Source organism: Mandrillus leucophaeus, unplaced genomic scaffold, assembly GCF_000951045.1.
Source record: "Mandrillus leucophaeus isolate KB7577 unplaced genomic scaffold, Mleu.le_1.0 Scaffold216, whole genome shotgun sequence".
NCBI classification, from domain to species: domain Eukaryota; kingdom Metazoa; phylum Chordata; class Mammalia; order Primates; family Cercopithecidae; genus Mandrillus; species Mandrillus leucophaeus.
Genome location: NW_012102210.1, coordinates 2,798,845 through 2,804,743, shown reverse-complemented (window position 1 = coordinate 2,804,743; position 5,899 = coordinate 2,798,845).

Here is a 5,899-nt window from a genome sequence, read left to right as displayed (position 1 = left end):
AAAACTAACTAACTAACTAAATAAATAAATATATCAGGATGTTATTTAGGGGAGGAGGAAAGATTGTGGCTGGGATGGGTTACACTGAAGGGGCTTCCAGAGTGGCTGACAAAGTTCTATTTTTAAAAAAAATCTGGGTGGTATTCACCTTAAAATAATCCATTAAACCAGGCATTTGATTTGTGTGATATTCGATTGTGATGTTTTATTTTATAATAAAAATTAAAATATTTATAATGCAAATGTCTTTAAAATATGTTTTATTAAAATGTTAAATCAAAATCAATTAAATTAAGTTCTCTGGAGGGGGAACCCAGGCATCAATATTATTTAAAGCTCTCTGGTGATTCTAAAGTTCAGCCAAGTTTGAAAGCCAGTGTGTAAGAGAAATGGCACTTCACTGTGCTCAGTGTCAGGGGCTTGGGTTCTAGTCTTCACGTAGCCACCCATCCAGCTGTGTGACCAGGAACAAGGAGTTTCACCTCTCTGTTCCATAGTGGCCCATCTGTTACATGGTGAAAACAATTGATCTACCCAAAGTTGGGATTAGACAGGTTGACTTTTGAAGTCCCTCTGAGTTTCAGAACCTGGTAATCTAAGAAAAGGAACTAAAACTTTTTAATGATTGTATATATAATACGATCATGCATATGCATCCACATGAAAAGTGTGTGTGTGTGTGTGTGTGTGTGTGTGTGTGTGTGTGTGTGTGTATACATCATTCAGGGTCCTGGCACCAAACAGAATTCACCATATATGGTCCAATTAAGAGATGTTATGAAGGAGCTGTGCACAGAGGTGTGGATGGGATTACTGTACACACTGACTTGAAACAGTGAGAAACTGTTACCACCCCTGAGCCTGAAAAGCAAGAGAAAGAAATGTGTTACTGAATCCCAGCAAGAGCTGAAGCTATGGAGGAGCCGCCCCACAGGCACTGTAGTTGCAGAGGAACACAGTCTCTTACACTGGATCCGCTTATTTATGTGGCAGTGTAGATGAATATACCACAATATATTAGTCCATTCTACTGTTGAAGGACATTTGGGTTATTTTCAGATTTTTGTTCCAAAAAATGTGTCACTAAGAATATTCTTGTACCTGCCTGTTGGTGTACATGTGGACACATTTCTGTTGAGTATATACACAGGAGTGGAATTTCTGGGTCATAGCATATATGAATCTTCACCATGGACTGCCAAACTGTTTTTCAAAGTATGTGTACCAATTTACATTCCACTAACAGTATATAAGAATTCCTCTTTCTCTTTAGTCTTATCAACACTTGCTGAAGAAAGAAAACAAGATGGGATAACAGACATAATCAGATATCAACATTCATTATAAAACTATAGTAATTGAGGCAGGGCAGTCTGTGTGAAAAGATAGATAAATAAACCAATGGAGAAGGATAGAGAGTCCAGAAACAGTCCCATATATATGCAGACACTCATATGCAGACAAAGGTAGCATTTCAGAGCAGTAGAAAACAGGCATTCTCTTCATTAAATGATATTGGATCAATGGAATATACACACCCAAAAATGAAATTTGACCCCACCTCACATTATCCCTAAAAATCAATTCTAGGTGGATTGCAGATGTAAATGCAAAAGGTGAAACAACAGATTTAGAAGAAAACATGAGACTATCTTCATGACCTTGAGGTAGACAAAACTTTTTTAAATAGGACCCAAAAAAAGCACTTACTTAAAAAGGAAAAGATTAATAAACTGGATTTCATTAAGATTAGGGACTACTGTTCACCAAAGGATACCACAAAGAGTGCAGTAGCATAAGTCACACACTGGCAAAGATATTTGCAACATATAACTGACAAAAGACTTATATCCAGACCATGGAAAGAATTGTCAGAATGAAAAGGATAGCAGTCCAGTAGAAAAATGATCAAGTCTTGAATGGGCACTTTACAAAAGAGATGTCCAAGGCCGGGCACGGTGGTTCACGCCTGTAATCCCAGCACTTTGGGAGGCCGAGGTGGGCGGATCACAAGGTCAGGAGATTGAGACCATCCTGGTTAACACAGTGAAACCCATCTCTACTAAAAATACAAGAAAATAGCCAGGTGTGGTGGCGGGCACCTGTAGTCCCAGCTACTCAGGAGGCTGAGGCAGGAGAATGGTATGAACCCGGGAGGTGGAGCTTGCAGTGAGCCGAGATTGCACCACTGCACTCCAGCCTGGGCGACAGAGAGAGACTCCATTTCAAAATAAATAAATAAATAAATAAATAAATAAATAAATAAATAAGATATCCAAATATTCAATAAACATATTTAAAAGTGCTCAACCTCATGTAAAATAAAACCATGAGATATTACCTCACACCTACCAGCACAGCTAAAACCAAAGTGACTGACACTATAGTACTGCAGAAAATATTGAACAATGAATTCTCACACATTGCTGGGGGGAGTTTAACTGATATGACTCCTTTGGAAGTGAAAATAAATTGAAAGTTGAAAATATACTATGACTCAACAATCCTATCCTATATTCCAGAAATGTATACATATGTGCCCAAATATAAATGTAGAAGAATGTTCATGAACAATATTTTTCTTAATAAATAAAAACTGGAAACAATCCGAATGTCCATTAACAATAAAAGTGGATAAATTATGTTATACCTGTGCCATGAGATAGAATACAGCAATGAAAATGAACAAACCAAAGCTACAATATCATGAATCAATCTCACACTTATAATGTTGAACAGAGGAAGCCGAGCACAAAATAACACACATCATAGAATTCCATGTATATAAAGTACAAAACCAGACAATAATGATCTATAGTGATAGACAGAAATCAGATTAGTAGTTAAGACTAGGGAAGAGAAAAGGGGTAGTGATTGGGAGGGGTATTGCTCTATCTCTTGAGTTGGGAGGTGTTGCCTAGCTATATCTATTTTTTAATAACTTATCAAGCTATGTACTTATGATTTCTGTATTTTTGTATGTATATCTCAATTAAGGTTTTAATAATGAAAAATACGTACATACAAGAATGTTTATCATTGCATTGTACATAATGTCATTAGATCCATCAGTTACAGTATTAGTTAAATGAATTGGTTGCATCCATGAAATGAAATATTTTATCATATGAAATAAGGTCTATGGAAAACTTTCATAACATTTTGTTGAATGAAAACACCGTATTACAAAATGGCATATTCAGTGCAAATTGATTTGTTTAGAAAGTGTATGAGGCCAGATACAGTGACTCACGCCTGTAATCCCAGCACTTTAGGAGGCCGGGGTGGGCAGATCACCTGAGGTCAGGAGTTTGAAACCAGCCTGGCCAACATGGTGAAACCCTGTCTCTATTAAAAATACAAAAATTAGCTGGGCATGGTGGCGTTCACCTGTAATGCCAGCTACTCGGGAAGCTGAAGCAGGAGAATTGCTTGAACCTGGAAGGCAGAGCTTGCAGTGATTAGAAATGGTGCCACGGCACTCCGAGAGTCTGGATGACAGAGTGAGACTGTCTCGAAAAACAAAAAGGAAAAAAAAAAAAGTGTATGGGGTATGTGTTTCTGGTGTGTGTGTGTGTGTGTGTGTGTGTGTGTGTGCATGAGCACACATTCAAATAAGTTAACTGAAAGGATTCACTATAAAATATTAATAATGGTTGTCTCTGAGTAGTGTGATTGAAAGGTTGCTAGTTTTTTATGTTTTCTTCTTGTTCTTCTGAATTCTTTTATTTTTCTACAATAAACATGTTCTATTTATGTTTTTAAAAAGTTAAAAAAAATCTATTCAGAGCTTTGTTAGCACTCCATTAAACACTCTTTTATGTATTCTCTGATTCTATCAAATTAATGTTATTCTCCCCATGGCATCTGAATCAGGCAGAATGGCAAAATCAATCCACTATGTAAAGCATTAAACTAAAACTAAAATATGGCTTCAGTTCCTAGCTTTCCTGTTGTGTGATCTTGTTTCTCCCATCTGATCTCTCTGTACTTAATATTCTCTTCCCAGTGTCTTGCTGGAACTTGGATTTAAAATCATTCTGTTTCTCTGTATACTTTTTCCAGCATTTAGATTTCATTTTCCTGTCTACAAGAGACACAGCCACAAAATCTCCAGACATGAAGCAAGGTAGATACTTCTTTTTTTAAGTAATGATGATCAACTTGACCCCATGTATGAAGTAACTACTATTTGTCGGACATGATGCTAAATAACATTAGTTAATCCTGACAACCCCAAGAAGTAGGTGTTTTTATATCCACTTTACAGATGAAGAAACTAAGGGACAGATTGGTTAAGCAACTTGGCCAAGGTGGCCGGGTTAGTTAGAGGCAAAGCAAGATTCAAGAGCAGGGAAGTCCCAGGACTTTGGGAGGCCAAAGCAGGAGGATCACTTGAGGTCAGGAGTTCGAGACCAGCCTGGCCAACATGGAGAAATCCTGTCTCTACTAAAAATACAAAAATTAGCCAGGTGTGGTGGTGAGCACCTGTACTCTCAGCTACTTGGGAGGCTGAGGCAGGAGAATTGCTTGAATCCGGGAGACAGAGGTTGCAGTGAACCAAGATCGAGCCACTGTATTCCAGCCTGGGAGGCAGAGTGAGACTCTGTCTCCTCTGAAAAGGGAGTACCTGTAAAATTATCCAGGAGATAGATTCATGTAATAAGCACCTTGGCTGCAGAAATTGTTGGCACCTCCCTTCTTAAGAAAATCCAATATTGGGACAATGAAGGTGAAAATATCATTAATAAACCATCAAGAGAATCTGGCAATCTTCAGGAATCTCTGGTTGACTTTGACACTGGAGGATCCACTCCAAATCACCCCTTTTTCCTCACTTCTTAGCTGGACAGAACAAGATTCCTAGAACTGTATCTTGAACTACCAGACACCCCCTTCCCCCAGATTTGTCCAGAGAAAGCACTTTAGCAGGCAGTAAGGATTGCTTGGAATACATGACTACTGAGACATCAGTTTTTGTAAATACATAAGGTTATCATCCGGATGAACTATGGACATTCAAAATGCTGACCATTAAATGCCAAAAATTATCCAAAGCCCTGCCTAAACTAAGTAGCATTGTGGCAAAGCCAAAATGGTCAAAGTCATGTAGCAGGTCATCTTTTAATCATTGCTTTCTCAGATACCAGTTGGAAATACCCCAAGAAGTATCACCACATAAATGAAGACATTTTAATTTTCAGTTGACAGCTAGAAGTCAAGAGACCTCAGGTAGTGGTTCTCAAACTTGAGCTTGCCTCAGAAGCACCTGGAGAGCTTATTAAAACACAGTTTGTTCAACCCTATCCCCAGAGTTTTTGATTCAGTAGTTCTGGGGTGGAGTCCAGTAATTTGCATTTTAACAGGTTCCTAGGTGATGCTGAGGTAGCTGGTCCAGGACCACAGTTTGAGAGCACTTGGCCTAAGAAATTGGTACAATTGACCACAGTTGTATGGATTTTAAGATTGTAATGGGAGCCCTTTCCTTCATTGCCAGAGTGAGGAGGAAGATTTTTAGGGATGCTTAGCTGGTTCTAACAGAGGGAAGAAAAATCAGGACAGTGTGGTATCATAAAAACCGAAAAACCAGGCCGGGCATGGTGGCTCACGCCTGTAATCCCAGCACTTTGGAAGGCCGAGGCAGGCGGATCATGAGGTCAGGAGATCAAAAATGTCCTGGTTAACATGGTGAAACCCCGTCTCTACTAAAAATACAAAAATATTAGCCGGGCTTGGTGGTACACGCTTGTAGTCCCAGCTGCTCTGGAGGCTGAGGCAGGAGAATGGCATGAACCTGGGAGGCGGAGCTTGCAGTGAGCCAAGATCGCTCCACTGCACTCCAGCCTGGGTGATGAGCAAGACTCCGTCACAAAAAAAAAAAAAAAAAAAAAAAAAAAAA